Source organism: Balaenoptera physalus (genome assembly GCF_965194825.1).
Source record: "Balaenoptera physalus genome assembly, chromosome: X".
NCBI classification, from domain to species: domain Eukaryota; kingdom Metazoa; phylum Chordata; class Mammalia; order Artiodactyla; family Balaenopteridae; genus Balaenoptera; species Balaenoptera physalus.
The window spans coordinates 104,566,225-104,582,652 of NC_138903.1; the positions used below are offsets into that span (position 1 = coordinate 104,566,225).

General features: G+C 44.3%; 2 long non-coding RNA genes across 5 annotated transcripts in view; one reads left to right on the forward strand and one right to left on the reverse strand.

The window, feature by feature from the left end:
* The window catches only part of LOC309652097, a 97,223-nt gene that overhangs the window by 30,231 nt on the left and 50,564 nt on the right, over positions 1–16,428 (forward strand). For all 4 annotated transcript variants that reach the window (XR_014258566.1, XR_014258567.1, XR_014258568.1 and 1 more), the window contains 3 exons: positions 4,648–4,689; positions 5,958–6,011; positions 14,351–14,424. This is a non-coding gene — a long non-coding RNA (uncharacterized lncRNA). The remainder of the gene's footprint in view (positions 1–4,647; positions 4,690–5,957; positions 6,012–14,350; positions 14,425–16,428) is intronic.
* Positions 73–4,640, reverse strand: LOC309652114. Its single transcript, XR_014258593.1, has 2 exons — positions 4,133–4,640; positions 73–4,096 (listed from the first exon to the last, which is right to left on the reverse strand). It is a non-coding gene; the product is annotated as an uncharacterized lncRNA (long non-coding RNA).

Sequence of the window (16,428 nt, forward strand, 5' to 3'; positions counted from 1 at the left end):
AGCACTGGACTGGAAATCAGGAAAACTGGGTTCTGGTCCTGGATCAGCTGTGTGGTCCTAGACAAATCTCTCTTTTTTTTTTTTAACATCTTTATTGGAGTATAATTGCTTTACACTGGTGTGTTAGTTTCTGCTTTATAACAAAGTGAATCAGCTATACATATACATATATCCCCATATCTCCTCCCTCTTTCGTCTCCCTCCCACCCTCCCTATCCCACCCCTCTAGGTGGTCACAAACCACCGAGCTGATCTCCCTGTGCTATGCGGCTGCTTCCCACTAGCTATCTATTTTACATTTGGTAGTGTATATATGTCCATGACACTCTCTCACTTTGTCCCATCTTACCCTTCCCCCTCCCCGTGTCCTCAAGTCCATTTTCTACGTCTGCGTCTTTATTCCTGTCCTGCCCCTAGGTTCTTCAGAACCTTTTTTTTTTTTAAGATTCCATATATATGTGTTAGCATATGGTATTTGTTTTTCTCTTTCTGACTTACTTCACTCTGTATGACAGACTCTAGGTCCATCCACCTCACTACAAATAACTCAATTTCGTATCTTTTTATGGCTGAGTAATATTCCATTGTATATATGTGCCACATCTTCTTTATCCATTCATCTGTCGGTAGACACTTAGGTTGCTTCCATGCTAGACAGATCTCTTCTTCATCTGCCAGAGGGGGAGGGGCAACGGTTGCATTCGATGATCTCTATAAAGTCCAGGTGCTCATCCTTCCATTCTCTTTCCTGTTCATACAGACAGAAATGTTTTGGTCCATTTTTGAGAGTGCCTTCTCTTTTCCTTGGTCTCCATATCTCCCTTCACCTGAGCCTCTCTTGTGGTGAAGAAGTTATGAATCTATTTCTTTCGAAAGCTGCCCAGGGAATTGGGCAAAGATTGTATTAAAGATGCCTAAGTTCTGGGAGTTTTGATTTTGGAACTGACCTGGAATTCAGGATTAATAGAGGTATTGTAGTCCCATCTGGAATTTTATCTCAGAATCACAGGGAGATCAGCCCAGCTAACTGTGCTGCAGTAAGATTTGGAAGTAGACATCTCAGCCGCAGTTTACTCTCTTGCAAGTGACTTGAGCGGGTGCAGGAGGAATAAGCTGTGCCCTCACCTCTCATCCTTAGCGCTGCCCAGAAAAGCAGGGAGGGAGGCTGGAGAGGGTGTGGCAGCAAACTTGGGCCCGGATACCTGACAAGTGGCCGACTTTATTAAATGCCCACTGTTTGGTGACTGAGCCAGGCATTGTGGAGCAGGGAGACTGAGAGGACAGCTTTCTACAAACAAACCCTGCCTCTTCTTGCTTTTGGGCCTCCATCAAGTTGTTTTCTCCAATTGGCAGGCCTTCCCTCTCTTCTTAGCTTATTGAAAATCCTCACCATCCAGGAAGTTCCACCTCTTGTGTGAAGTTCAGCAAACTTTTACTGAGGCCCTTGCAGTTCCCCAGCCCTCTTTGGGGGATACAAAGATGAATAAAGACTTAGTCCCTGTCCTCGGGCGGACCATGCTATATAAATATATTGTCCTGCTTGGGTCACTGTTGCTTCATGTTTTTTCCTTTCTCCTCTTCAGCTAAAGCTTAAGCCCCTTGAGAGCAAAGGTTGTGTTTCGGGGGGCTCACAACCCCTTCAAGTTGGGTGATTCACTAGAAGGACTCATAAGATTCAACAGTGGGTTTAGTCACAGCTAAGGTTTCTTACAGCAAAGGATACAGAGAAAGGCAGTGGGAAAAATATACGCATCGCTCAGGCACAGGCTTCCAAGTTCTTCCCTACCCAGGGCCACACAGGAGCAGCTCACAGCAAACTACAGGGACACCTGTGACATGTCTGTGCCCAGGGAAGTCCACCAAGTCTCAGGGTCTGAGGTGTTTATGAAACAAAACTCAGGACTCCAGCATCGAAAGCAGGTACATGATGACTCTTCTTAAACACTCCTGAGAGGTCCTCCTGAACTGGTACAAACACGCCCCATTTCTCTGGACAGATACGTAAAACAACAAGGTCAATCAGAGACATAAAAAAGCCTTCTGAGGGCCATAGTCCCCGGGGTAGGTCAAGGGTCAATTATGATGCCAGGCTCCCCTGGAGACACACAAGGACTGATCGACAAGACCTTCTGTGTTAACTCCTTCTTCCAAGCTGTGTCTGGTACAGTTCATGTCCCCTCTCGGAGTGCTCAGTGTGGGGCAACACAAGACCTGGCCTCTCCTCTGAGCTCCACTCAGATACACGTCACTATCTACTCACCCCGTCCAGTCCCGTAGACACTGGCATGTGAACCTGTCAAAATCTGAACTCGAACCGCCCCGCCCCCAACCACTCTTCCCCATCTCAGTAACTGTCAGCATCAGTTGCTCTATTGCTCAAGCCCCCAAATCTGGGCATCATCCTTGATTCGCCTCTTCCTCTCACCTCCCACAGCCAATCTGTAATTTCTGTTAATTCTAACTCTGAGGCGCATCCCAAATGTGACCACCTCTCATTCTTTCGACCACCCTGCTCCAATCCACCATCATCTTTCATCTGGATTACTCACCTTCTTAATGTTTCTGTTTGTCTCCCTTATGGTGTGTTCTCCCCTCACCACCCAGAGTGATCCTTCAAAATGTGTACCAGATGTTGTCACTCCCTGCCATTCACAGCCTCCAGTGGCTTCTCAATGTGCTTGGATTAAAATGCAAACATTTTTCTACCCTGCTCGCTCATCATGCTCCAGCTCCAGAGCCAGTGAGTCAGTCTGTTTCCTCCTTGTGTGGTATTCCTTCTTCCAGGACTGTTCTTCCTCTAACTCTTCAAATGCTTGGATCCTTCTCATCCTTAGCATTTTATTCCCACCGTCAGGCCCTCATGGAGACCCTCTCTGGCCACCCTATTGAAGGTAGCCTTGCCCCTTGCCTCACCTGAAATCATGATTGTTTATATATTTGCTGTCACTCAACGCTGGCTGGAATGTAAGCTTGTGAGAGGAGATGCTTTTCTATCTAGTCCACAGTTTATATCCCCAGCACCCAGCACTGTGGCAAATTCAGAGTAGGCATTCAGAACTATTTGTTGGTACATGTAGCAGATAATTAGTAAATACTCAGTATGTGACTACTTAAAAGTGAAGAGCCGGTATCTGCCCCTAAAAGTTTACATTCTACTGGCAAGTTGGGTGAGAACCAGCAGAACACGCAGAAAACTTCTCTGTGCTTTCTGGTATCCAACATAGGGCGTGTCAGTCCTGCTGTCCTGGACAGCAGAAACCAGCAGATGCAGAGGGGCCCCGTCGAGCAGCTCGAATCTCTCCAGCCCATTGCTCTCTTTGATGGGCTTCTAGGGGCCGTTGGAAGGGAGATACCAGCAGCCTGGAAATTCCAAATGGAAGGCAAGGATCACGGGGCATTGCTGTCTTCTGCAGGGTAGGGGCAGTGGTGGTTTTGCCAGAGCAGTGCTCCCAGTGTACTTGCACCATGTTTCTGGCTTCTTCAGAGCCTGGCTTTATGGGTCCCAAGAGATCCTGAAACTGTCTAATATTCTTCAATAAATTTCCTTTCTGCTTAAACTAGTCAGAGTGGATTCTGTAGTTTGCAGCTAAGAACTCTGACCTATCTAACAGGTTGAGGAGGGAAAAAAAGATGGAAAATCAGAATCCTGACTTATAACTGACACTTAAACTTGAGTGGAAAATGTTAAAATTATACTGACGTTGGGGGCATGACTTCGAAATTGAACTAACACATGTAACTATATCCAAGTGATATGCTAAGTTTGAGGCAGAGTAATTTATTTACTCACATGCCTGGGGAAAATTGTGTATGTTTTTATGTGTATGTACAGGTCCATTAAAAAAAAACAAGCATTTGCTTCTTTCAGTTATATGCTATTATAATCCAGCATAGCTTTTATTACAAGTATGTCAGTTACTAAGGGAAAGAGACTTAAAATATTTTAAGAAAGCAAAACTAAAGTATAGGGACTCCCCTGGTGGTGCAGTGGTTAAGAATCTGCCTGCCAATGCAGGGGACACGGGTTCGAGCCCTGGTCTGGGAAGATCCCACATGCCGCCGGAGCAACTAAGCCCGTGCGCCACAACTACTGAGCCTGTGCTCTAGAGCCCGCATGCCACAACTACTGAGCCCTCGTGCCACAGCTACTGCAGCTCGGGCGCCTAGAGCCTCTGCTCCGCAACAAGAGAAGCCACTGCAATGAGAAGCCCGTGCACCACAGCGAAGAGTAGCTCCCACCCGCCGCAACTAGAGAAAGCCCGCGCACAGCAAAGAAGACCCAACACAGCCAAAAATAAATTTAAAAAAACAAAAAAACCCTAAAGTATAGTGCTTAAGGTTGCACCTCTGGTGCAAACGAAAGAAAGAAAACTAAGAGAAAGCAAGGAAGGGATTACCATAAAAGTCATCATAGTGGTTGATTTTAGGATTGGGATGGGATGTGTGTCAGGCTTCTGAGGTGGCTGGCAAGGTTCTATTTCCTGACCTAGATGAGAACAGGAAGGTACTGACTTTATAATGCTCTATTAAGATCCGTAGTTTTCTATGTGTTAGATTTTACAACCAAAAGTGTTTCAAAATAAGTATATCAACTATTCAAATGTAAATTATTTTAATGCATATGTCCCTCGTGTGTTTTCATTTCAGGATCCCTGAAGACTTCATTATGGATTTTGTCTCTGGGAACACGTGAGTTCCTGTACGTGTTTAACAGAGAATTAGCTTAAAATGTGTATCCTCCCTTATGGTCAAAGCCTTACAAGTGAAAACAAAGCACCATTTCCCTTATCAAATTGGCAAAGACTTTTTTTTTAATTTAATTTAATTTAATTTATTTATTTATTTTTGGCTTCATTGCTGCGTGCGGGCTTTCTCTAGTTGCGGCAAGGGGGGGGTTACTCTTCATTGCAGTGCACAGGCTTCTCATCGTGGTGGCTTCTCTTTGCTGTGAAGCACAGGCTCTAGGCGCATGGGCTTCAGTAGTTGCTGTACGCGGGCTCAGTATTTGTGGCTCACGGGCTCTAGAGCGCAGGCTCAGTAGTTGTAGTGCTCGGGCTTAGTTGCTTCATGGCACGTGGGATCTTCCCCGACCAGGGGTCGAACCTGTGTCCCCTGCACTGGCAGGCGGATTCTTAACTACTGCACCACCAGGGAAGCCCGGCAAAGACTTTTTTTTTTTTTTTAAAGTATAGAACTTTGTACAATTAACCCCTTATAGATACACACACACTGTTATTTATTTTTATTTTATTTTTTATTATTTTTGGCTGTGTTGGGTCTTCGTTTCTGTGCAAGGGCTTTCTCCAGTTGCGGCGAGCGGGGGCCACTCTTCGTCGCGGTGCGCGGACCTCTCACTGTTGCGGCCTCTCCCGTTGTGGAGCACAGGCTCCAGACGCGCAGGCTCAGTAGTTGTGGCTCATGGGCCTAGCCGCTCTGCGGCATGTGGGATCTTCCCAGACTGGGGCACGAACCCGTGTCCCCTGCATTGGCAGGTGGATTCCTAACCACTGCGCCACCAGGGAAGCCCCAAAGACTTTTTAGAAATGTTATTACTCAGTGTTGGTGAAAGTATGAAGAGATAGGTACTTATATGCCCTGCTGGTAGACATGTAAGTGAGTACAACCTTTCTAGAAAGCCACTTTACAGTCTGGAACAAGGGCCTAAAAAATATTCGTATTCTTTTTCCCAGTAAACTCAATTCTAGGAGATTTATGTTAGGGAAATGATCAGAGATTATGTACAAGAATGTTCCTTGCAGCAGTTTTGTAATACCGAAATCTTGGAGGCAACATAGATGTTTAACACTCAGGAAATAGTACCATCACAAGGTGAAATATTATGCAGCCATCATTATGGAGGGTTTTCAATACAGGCACGTAGAATGATGATGATGATGATGATGATGATGATGATGGTGGTGGTGGCCAGTACTTATTGATCACTTACTATTTGCCAGGGACGACTACACCTCTTCACGGGAATTCTCGGATCCTTGAAACAACACTTTAAGGTGAGTGCTATGATTATTCTCATTTTGCAGATAAGAAAACTGAGGTTCAGAGAGCTTATGTAACTTGCCCAAAGTCACACTGTAAGTAAGCAATAGAGCCAGGGCTTGAATCCAGGCCTGACTACTCCAAATGTACATAAAGACTGTTAACAGTAGTAATCTTTCGGTGATGGGATTATAGTGATTTTTAAAATTTTCTAGTTTCTATTTTCCTTTATGCTCTCAGTTTTATACAGTAATCACTTATCAGTTTTATAATCAGAAAAAAAAAAGTAGCAGCTCCTCCCAGGTATTGCTGCCACCCAGGGATATACTGACTTCTGGCGGAAGTGTCCAGGAATGAGGGTAGGGCCGAGGGCCTTGGGGCGGGAAATACTGAAGAGTTTCCTTGGGCTCGGCCTCCCCTGCTCCATGGCTAGTCCAGGTTTTTCCTAAGAACACTGCCCCCTAACGGGACTGGACAAGCGGCCGCCTTGGCCTGGGTTCTTTGCTTCTGTACAAGTAGAGTCTTGCTGAGGAAAGGAATGGCATATGAGCAGTGACAGAGGGCAGGAACTGCCTGGGTTTTGAATTTCCTCCTAAAATTGCCTACCTAAATTCCTGCGTTTCACACTGCTTGCCTCGTAGCTGTGTGCTAGGCAGCAAGAGTTCTGACTTGGCGCCTCTGGTATGCTTCTCTGCCACCTCTACCTCTAGACCAGGGGTCAGGCAGCCTCCTTCTGGCTCTGACTGGGCAGCAACCTTGTTGAGGGGGCCTCGTGTGGCCGCCACTGGGTCATCACAGCTTGTCCTGTTTCCATACGTGAATCGGCGACTCCACCTCCCACCTGATCACAACCGGTCTTTTCCCCAAACTTGGGTCGTTGAGGGAAGATGAGGCAAGGAAATGCAGCAGACTCAGTGTGACCCCCTGCTCTAGGCCTGGGAAAGCTTCCTCAGTGCTCCTGCCTTACCAAGAACAAATCAGTCCATGAAAGAAGGACACTCAGGGAGTTTGCCCCAAGTTAACCGAGAGACGTGGGAATGAAACCGAGCTCTCCTGCTTTCTGGGCCCCCTGTGCTGTCTATATTTAGCCACGCTGCCCCGGGCCTTGTCCACCTTGTCTGAAAGCCAAAGCAGGCAGGTTGCTCATAAACATTCCTGTGCCTGCCAGCTCACGCCAGCCAATCATTAGGATGTCGGTCTTAAAATGCAAGGCTCCCCTTGCACCCAACTCCGAGGGCCTGCAGAGGATACACACCAAGGGATTCACAGCCCGAGTTCTTCCCAAGGCCAAGTGACCTCAGACAAATCCCTGAAAGTGAAAGGCATGTGTCTCACTGCTTCATCTTGGCAGGGCTCAGCCAGTGGCTCCCTCTCAGACCCACGGTTCCTGGTCACAGTTCTTTGAGTGTGTTGACCTACTTTCTCCCCTTCAGAGGGAAAACAGAAACCAATACATGTCTCGCGAGTACTCTTGCTTTCAGGAACGTTGATTCTGTCTTCTGGCCCCTTGTCCTTTCCGTGCTCCATTGTCACTCTGCTCTACCCACTTCAAGCATGACTGAAGCGGAACCCTGAGTGTCGCTTACTGTCCCTGTTTCACAGCTGTGTTTTCAGAGGCGGTGTGGCCCACACATCACGGGGATGGGGACAGAGCCTGCCTACCCCTCCTTTCCCTACTATAGCCCCTGCTGTTAAGTGGCATGCGCTGGAGTGAAGTTGCTTCTGCATGAGAACCTTTTGGGAATCAGCAGGGTGTCTCTGATTTTGTGACTGGGCGCGTTATGGACTGAGAGACATCCAGCTTGACTTGACCGTTTCCTACATCTTTGATGTGGGCCTCCGAGAAGAGTCTTAGGTGGCTCAACTCTTTAGTTGCTTTGACAGGCAGAATTCTCCTATGGACAGTGTGTACAGGTGACTCTCAAATACCTACATTGAGATTTTCAGTGGCAAATTAATCATTTTAGGCTGTCTTTACCCTTCCCAGTATGCATGCCATTGCCCGCTTCTCTAGACATCAGTTAGAATCAGCTTGGAAAGTATACACTCATTTTAATATCAGTCTGAGAAAAATTAATTAGATGGATAAATCCTCTGGGGTTCAGAGGTAGGTTATGGCTGCGTCATATGATGAATTCCAGAGTGCCTTTGGGACTATTGACTGGCTTTAATAAGCTGCCATGTCTGTTCTCCATGACCATGGGTAATGGAGTGTATCTTATTTAGCTCCCCTATCCCTGGCTGCTTTGTCTCCTTTCTTCCCAACTCGTCCCTGTGTGCAGAGCAGATCATATATAACCAGCCTGCCTTCTAGCATCCTATTAGATTTCATTGACATTGGGTAACATGTGATTTTAGGAAGGTTCCAGGTCCTTTTCACCAGCTCCAAAATCATATTGGAGTCGTGGTGGCCACAGGAGGCTGCACCTCAGCAGCCGGCTGGGCCAGGGTTAGGGTGAGCCCTCCCTCTGGAGAGCTGAGCCGGCGGCAGGTGGGGAGACAAGGTGTGGCTGCGGACGATGGTCAGGGATCTCTGCTTCTTGCGGCTGTAAAGTGCCTGTCCTGCACTGGATCATCTGGGTTGGTTGGAGGCACAATGAGAATGCATAACAACAGGACCTCTGTCTCCCCAGAACTGGAGAGGGGAGGGGGCGACTGGGATGGGGCACGAGGATGAACTGCAAGCAGTGGATAGAAAGGGTGATATTACTGAGGAGGTGAATGATGGAGGGGACGATAATGAAAGTTATTACCTTACCGTATGCCTCAAAGTTTCCCCAAGACGCTGAAGTGAGAAGAGCCAGACTGGCAGGGTGGAGAGAAGGGGGGCAGCAGTTGGAAGAAGCTCACCGAACCTACCCTGTCATAGCCAGCACACTCTGGTGCCACGCTGACCTATGCAGCCTTCTGTGATGAGGGCAATGTGCTTTGTGTGCGCTCTCCAATATGGCGGTCATTAGCCACATGTGGCTTTTGAACACTTAAAATGTGGCTGATGTGACTGAGGAACTGAATTTTTAGTTGTAGTTAATTTTAATTAATTTAAATTGACCTACATGAAAAGATGCTCATCATTGCTAGTTATTAGAGAAATGCAAATCAATACTACAATGAGATATCACCTCACACCAGTCAGAATGGCCATCATCAAAAAATCTACAAACAATAAATGCTGGAGAGGGTGTGGAGAAAAGGGAACCCTCCTACACTGTTGGTGGGAATGTAAATTGGTGTAGCCATTATGGAAAACAGTATGGTGATTCCTAAAAAAACGAAAAATAGAGCTGCCATATGATCCAGCAGCCCCACTCCTGGGCATATATCTGTAGAAAACCATAATTCGAAAAGATACATGCACCCCAATGTTCATAGCAGCACTATTTACAATAGCCAAGACATGGAAACAACCTAGGTGTCCATCAGCAGAGGAATCAATAGAGAAGGTATGGTACATGTATACAATGGAATATTACTCAGCCATAAAAAAGAATGAAATAATGGCATTTACAGCAACATGGATGGACCTAGAGATTATCATCCTAAGTGAACTAAGTCAGAACGAGAAAGACAAATACCATATGTATGATATCACTTATATGTGGAACCTAAAATATGACATGAATGAGCTTATTTACAAAACGGAAACAAACTCACAGACATAGAAAACAAACTTATGGTTACCAAAGGGGAAAGGGGGTGGGGGAGGGATGGATGGGAAGTTTGGGATTAGCAGATGCAAACTAGTATATATAGGATGGATAAACAAGGTCCTATATAGCACAGGGAACTATATTCAGTAGCCTGTGATAAACCATAATGGAAAAGAATATGAAAAAGAATATATATATCTATAACTGGGTCACTTTTGCTATACAGCAGAAATTAGCACAACATTGTAAATCAGCTATACTTCAATAAAATTTAAAAAGTAAATAAATAAATTGACCTAGCCGTGTATGGCTAGTGTTTGTCCAGTGGGGGCAGTGCAGCCCTAGAGTCACGGTTGACAAGGGTGAGTGGGGCGGTCCACGTAGCACAGGGAGATCAGCTCGGTGCTTTGTGACCACCTAGAGAGGTGGAATAGGGAGGATGGGAGGGAGATGCAAGAGGGAGGAGATATGGGGATATATGTATATGTATAGCTGATTCACTTTGTTATACAGCAGAAACTAACACAACACTGTAAAGCAATTATACTCCAAAAAAGATGTTAAAAAAAAATAAAGCACGGACTGCAGCCGGCAGCCCTGGCGTAAATCCTGGTTTGCCATTTACTAACTCTGTAACCTTGCACAAGTTATCCAACCTCTTTGAGCCTATTTTCTCATCTGTAAGATGGGGAGCCTAACAGTACGGACATCACAGAGGGCTGTTGGAAAGATTGAATGAGGTAATCCATGTAAAACTCTCAACAAAGCGCCTGGCATCTATGAGGCTCTCAGTAAGTGGTTGCTGTCAGGATGTTTTGATGTTAAGATGTTATGATGTTTCGTCCTATCTTACTTTTCTGTGCTTTGGCCCTAGTCGCTGAACATCAGTAAATCAACCTGACTTGCTAAGTGCCTGGAGGTGTGAGGATAATGACATTTGCCCTTATTGACTCCCTTGAGCTCCATAGCACAGGATCTGTTATTTGATTTTGTAACTTTATTGTGTCTGAGCTCTGAATGAAATGAGATTTTTTAATGAAAGAAAAGATGAAATAGTCAAGGTCAGAATAATAACATGAAAAAAGTCACATGTCCCACATTTCCAATTTCCCATTCATTGAACAGGCATTTGCTGAGAGACTAGTGATTACAAGCACAGACTCTGGAGCTAGACTGACTGGGCTTGTATCCATTACTAGCTGTGTAACTTGAGCAAAGTTACTTAATCTCTCTGTCTTTATTTCCTATTTGTCGATTGGGCATAATAATACTACCTGCCTCATAGGGTTGTTATAAATGAATCAATACATGTAAAGCACTTATAGAATTACTTGGCACTGATATGCACTTGATAAATATTGGCTGATGTGATTACTATATGCTAGGCACTATATTAGGTGCTGGTAAAACAAAGATAAGGAAGTACCATCCCTGCCCTCATTAAGCTTACAGGCTAGTAGAGGGAGAGAGCTACATGAACATAGAAATACAATAAGATACTACAGAAAATAAAGATGCAAGATGCTCAGGATGCTGAGGGGACATCAAGAAAGAAGAGAGCAAGTTGGCTTGGTTGGAGGGCAAAACTTTTCATGGAGCTGGAGAACAGGTAGTGGTGGGGTGCATCGCAGGTACATGTTTGTAGAAATAAACAAGGATGATGCATCCAGAGAACTAAAGGCAGTTGATAAATTGGTATGCCTAGGATGTAAGGGAGAGGGAGTAAGCGGAAGACAGGATTGAAAAGGTCGCAGGAAGCAGGTCCTGAAAGACCTTATACATTAGGTTTAAGAATTTGTACTTTATCTTGAACAATGGGAAACCATCGAAAGGTTTTAAGTAAGGAAGTACCATGATCAAGGGATTTCAGAAGGACCCTACTGGCAGCAGTCGGGGGTCAATACTGGAGGCAGAGATACCAGCTAAGAAACTATTGTAGTCATCCAGGCATGAGATGATGAGATTGATGACCTAAGGTAACTGTCACGGGGAAGGAAAGGTGGGGAACAGTACTGGGGATGTTACGAAGAGGTCCAACTGACTGGTGAATACAGAAGGAGGACCAGTTTTGAAGAGGAAGTCGATGGAGTCATTATGGGACACCCTGGGTTTATGTAAGGCATTTGATAGTAGTTCTGGAACTCCTGGAAGAAGGAGGTGAGGACTGGAGATACAAGTGTGGGAGACATTAGAACTCTGCATCAGGCCCCCTTTTTCTCATTCTCTGCTTTCTTCCTAGGTTATTTATTCCCAGGGCTTTAAATACTGTATCTATGTTGATGAATTCAATTTCTAAACTTCCGTCTCTAGCCCTGACCACCTCACTGAAGTCTATCTAGACTTCTATAACTAGCCATCTACTTAGGATCTCCAGTTGGGTGACTCATACACATCTCAAATTTAACATGTCCAGAACTCAGTTCTTGAAGCAATCCCCAACCCCGCTTGCTCCTCCCCTTGTCTTTCAGTCTCAGTGAATGGCACCCACCATCTGTCTAGTTGCTTCAGCCAAAAACCTGAGGGTCAGACACTCTGGTTGTTCCTTCAAGTTGCCTTTGTAAGAATTCCTTCCTCTGCCCATCTCTTTTGAATCTCATTCTACTCTTCAGGCTCTCCTTGAAGTAATCCTAAGATCATACATTTCCCATGGCTTCACCAACCTCCATCCATCTCCTGACTCATTCATTCAGCAAATATTCATTGAGTGCCTTCTAGGTGCTAGAGATTCAGCAGGAACAAGGCAAATAGAGTTGCCACTCTCATGGAGCTTACATTCAAGTGGCAGGGAAGACATATAATGAACAAGCAAACCAATAAATGAAACAACTGCACATGACAATAAACGCTGGGAGAAAGTAAAACAGGAGATGGGATGAGACACTGACCAGGCTCGGGGCCTACTTAGTTGGGATGATCAGGGAAGGCCTCACTGAGGAGCTGACACTGGAGCTGAGACGTGGATGATGAGAGAACATTTTAGGCAAGTTCAGAGACCCTCAAGAGAGAGCAAATTATAGCTGGGAGCATAGCAAACAAGGATGGGATGAGATCAGAGATTTAGGCAAGGGCTCTATCTTACTAGGTCAAAGTAAAGAGCTTAGATGTTATGCAGAGTGTATTCGGAAGTCCTTGGAGGGCTTCGAAGCAGGGAGACTGATATGAGCTGATTTATATATTTAAAAGTGGGCTCTGGCTGTTGTGTGGAGAATGGCCTATGCAAGCAGGGAGACGGGGCAGGAGACTGTTGCAGGGATCTGGGAGAGATGACAGTAGCTTGCATTACATTGGAGGCCACGGACATGGAGAGAAGTAGAGAGACAGAGTATGTTTATTGGAGAGAGGACTGGTGGAATTTGTTGGATGAGGGATGGGAGACGAGGGAGAGGAAGGAATCAAAGGTACTAGCACAGTACCTAGTAGGTGCTCAATGAATATTTGCTGAACGAATGAGTCAGGATATGGATGGAGGTTGTTGAAGCCATGGGAAATGTATGATCTTAGGATTACTTCAAGGAGAGCCTGAAGAGTAGAATGAGATTCAAAAGAGATGGGCAGAGGAAGGAACGCTTACAAAAGCAACTTGAAGGAACAACTAGGGTGGTAGGAGGAGAAACAGGAAAGTGTGATAGTACAGAAGGCAATCCTGTTTCCCTCTCCAGAAGTAACCAATGCTAACAGATGGGTGGGTAGCCTTCCAAATCATCTTCTATATATTTACATACATTCACAAATGTTTATATTACATGCATATGTAGTTTGGGGTTTTATGTAAATGAACTCATAGTACATGCATTATTCTAGCACTTGCTTTTTTTAAAAAAAAAACAGCTTTGTTGAGCTATAATTCACATACCATACAATTCACACATTAATTAAAGTGTACAATTCAGTGGTTTTTAGTTACATTCACAGATAATGTGCAACCACCACCATCGTCAGTTTTTGGAACATTTTCATCACCTCAAAAAGAAACTCTGTACCCGTTAGCTATCACCCCCTTATCCACAATCCCCACCCATAACCCTAAGCAACCACTAATCTCCTTTCAGTCTCTACAGATTTGCCTATTCTGGACTTTCATATAAATGGAGGCATATAATAGGTGGTCTTTTGTGACTGGCTTGTTTCATTTAGCACATGTTTTTGAGGTTCATCTATGTTATAGCATGAATCAGAATCATTCTTTTTATTGCTGAATAATATTCCATTGTACATATAGACCACATTTGGTTTATCTATTCATCAGTTAGTGGACACTGGGTTGTTTCCACTTTTTGGCTATTATGAATAATACTGTTCTGAACATTCAAATACAAGTTTTGGTGTAGACGTATATTTTCATGTCTCTTGAGTATGTACCAAAGAGTGGAATTGCTGGGTCATATGGTAGCTCTCTGTTTGACATTTTGAGGAACTGCCACACTGTTTTCCAAGGTGGCTGCACCATTTTACATTCCCAGCAGCAGCCTATAAGGGTTCCGGTTTCTCCACATCTTCACCAACACTTGTTACAATCTATCTTTTTGGTGATTGCCATACTCAGGGGTGTGATATCACTTGCTTTTTAATTTAAGGTGCCTTGAATATTGTTCCATATCAGCAAATATAGATTTCTTGTGTATATAACTGCTATGTAATGTTCCACAGAGACCATGCTTTTCAAGATGATCCTGTCTGTACTGTTGTGTTATTTCCTCCCCCAGGGCTCAGCAGAATGGACATAGAAACAGCAGTGGTCGATGATTGCACTGATCCAAATTTGGAAGCTGTGTGGCAGGTAAGGCAGGAGGATGAGGTGAGAATGGTGTTGATGGTAATGGTGAGAGAGTTCTTGAAGTGAGTTATCAACCCTGGTGCATATCATTCCTGTGTAAGTGGCAGTGACGAGGAGCTGGCGTGGATGGTATAGCATAGTGGCTGGAACCTTAAAAGTAGGGGTTTTGCATGACACTGGAAAGATAGTTTTTTTTGTTTTGTTCTGATTTACCCATTTCCTTTGTTGAGTTTTTCTTTCTTTTTTTTAAGGTAAGCTGGGACGAAGTGAGAGAGTGGCATGGACTTATATATACTACCAAATGTAAAATAGATAGCTAGTGGGAAGCAGCCGCATAGCACAGGGAGATCAGCTCGATGCTTTGTGACCACCTAGAGGGGTGGGATAGGGATGGTGAGAGGGAGATGCAAGAGGGAGGAGATATGGGGATATATGTATATGTATAGCTGATTCACTTTGTTATACAGCAGAAACTAACACACCATTGTAAAGCAGTTATACTCCGATAAAGATGTTAAAAAAAATCTACAAACAATAAATGCTGGAGAAGGTGTGGAGAAAAGGGAACCGTCTTGCACTGTTGGTGGGAATGTAAATTGATACAGCCACTATGGAGAACAGTATGGAGGTTCCTTAAAAAACTAAAAATAGAACTACCATACAACCCAGCAATCCCACTACTGGGCATATACCCTGAGAAAACCATAATTCAAAAAGAGTCATGTACCACAATGTTCATTGCAGCTCTATTTACAATAGCCAGGACATGGAAGCAACCTAAGTGTCCATCAACAGATGAATGGATAAAGAAGATATGGCACATATATACAATGGAATATTACTCAGCCATAAAAAGAAACGAAATTGAGTTATTTGTAGTGAGGTGGATGGACCTAGAGTCTGTCATGCAGAGTGAAGTAAGTCAGAAAGAGAAAAACAAATACCGTATGCTGACACATATATATGGAATCTAAAAAAAAAAATGGTTCTGAAGAACCTAGGGTCAGGACAGGAGTAAAGACACAGACGTAAAGAATGGACTTGAGGACACGCGGAGAGAGAAGGGTAAGCTGGGATGAAGTGAGAGAGTGGCATGGACATATATACACTACCAAATGTAAAATAGATAGCTAGCGGGAAGCAGCTGCCTAGCACAGGGAGATCAGCTCGGTGCTTTGTGACCACCTAGAGGGGTGGGATAGGGAGGGTGGGAGGGAGACACAAGAGGGAGGAGATATGGGGATATATGTATATGTATAGCTGATTTCACTTTGTTATAAAGCAGAAACTAACACACCATTGTAAAGCAATTACACTCCCATAAAGATGTTAAAAAAAATTACATCATTCACTGTTTTGTCTTCTTAAACAGATAATTCAGAACATAATATAACCTTCCTTTGTGACTCAGAATGGCCATTATGACCATCTGCTTTTGCCCTGGACCTTTGAGGCATGTAGGAATATGTCTTTCCCTATTAAATGGGTCCCAGATTTCTGTGCTTTTGAAATTCTATCTCGTTTAGTTTCCAGCTTTACTCTTTTTGTTGTCAGAGGCTGAGATCAGCGTATTCTAGGTTCTTCTAATGTACAGGTGTTTGACCAAGGACTGACCCCATACACCTCCTGTGAAGTTCATGGATTTTATGATAGCAATTTGACATGCTGTTTAGATGTTTTTTTCTTTTCTAGGTTTGTGGTTATATTATGGCAGAGGTTATGAGAAATCTGATCTCCAGAGAAGTGTTGGTGCTTCTTTAATATGATATAGCTATTTTGGGCTAGTTTTCTAGCATTGAAGGATTTAATGAATAAGTTTGTATTTACCTTACCCACACTCTTTTTTTTTTAAATTTTATTTTATTTTATTTATTTTTGGCTGCACTGGGTCTTTGTTGCTGAGCACGGGCTTTTCTCTAGTTGCAGTGAGCAGGGGCTACTCTTCATTGCTGTGTGTGGGCTTCTCATTGCGGTGGCTTCTTGTTGTGGAGCAGGGGCTCCAGGTGC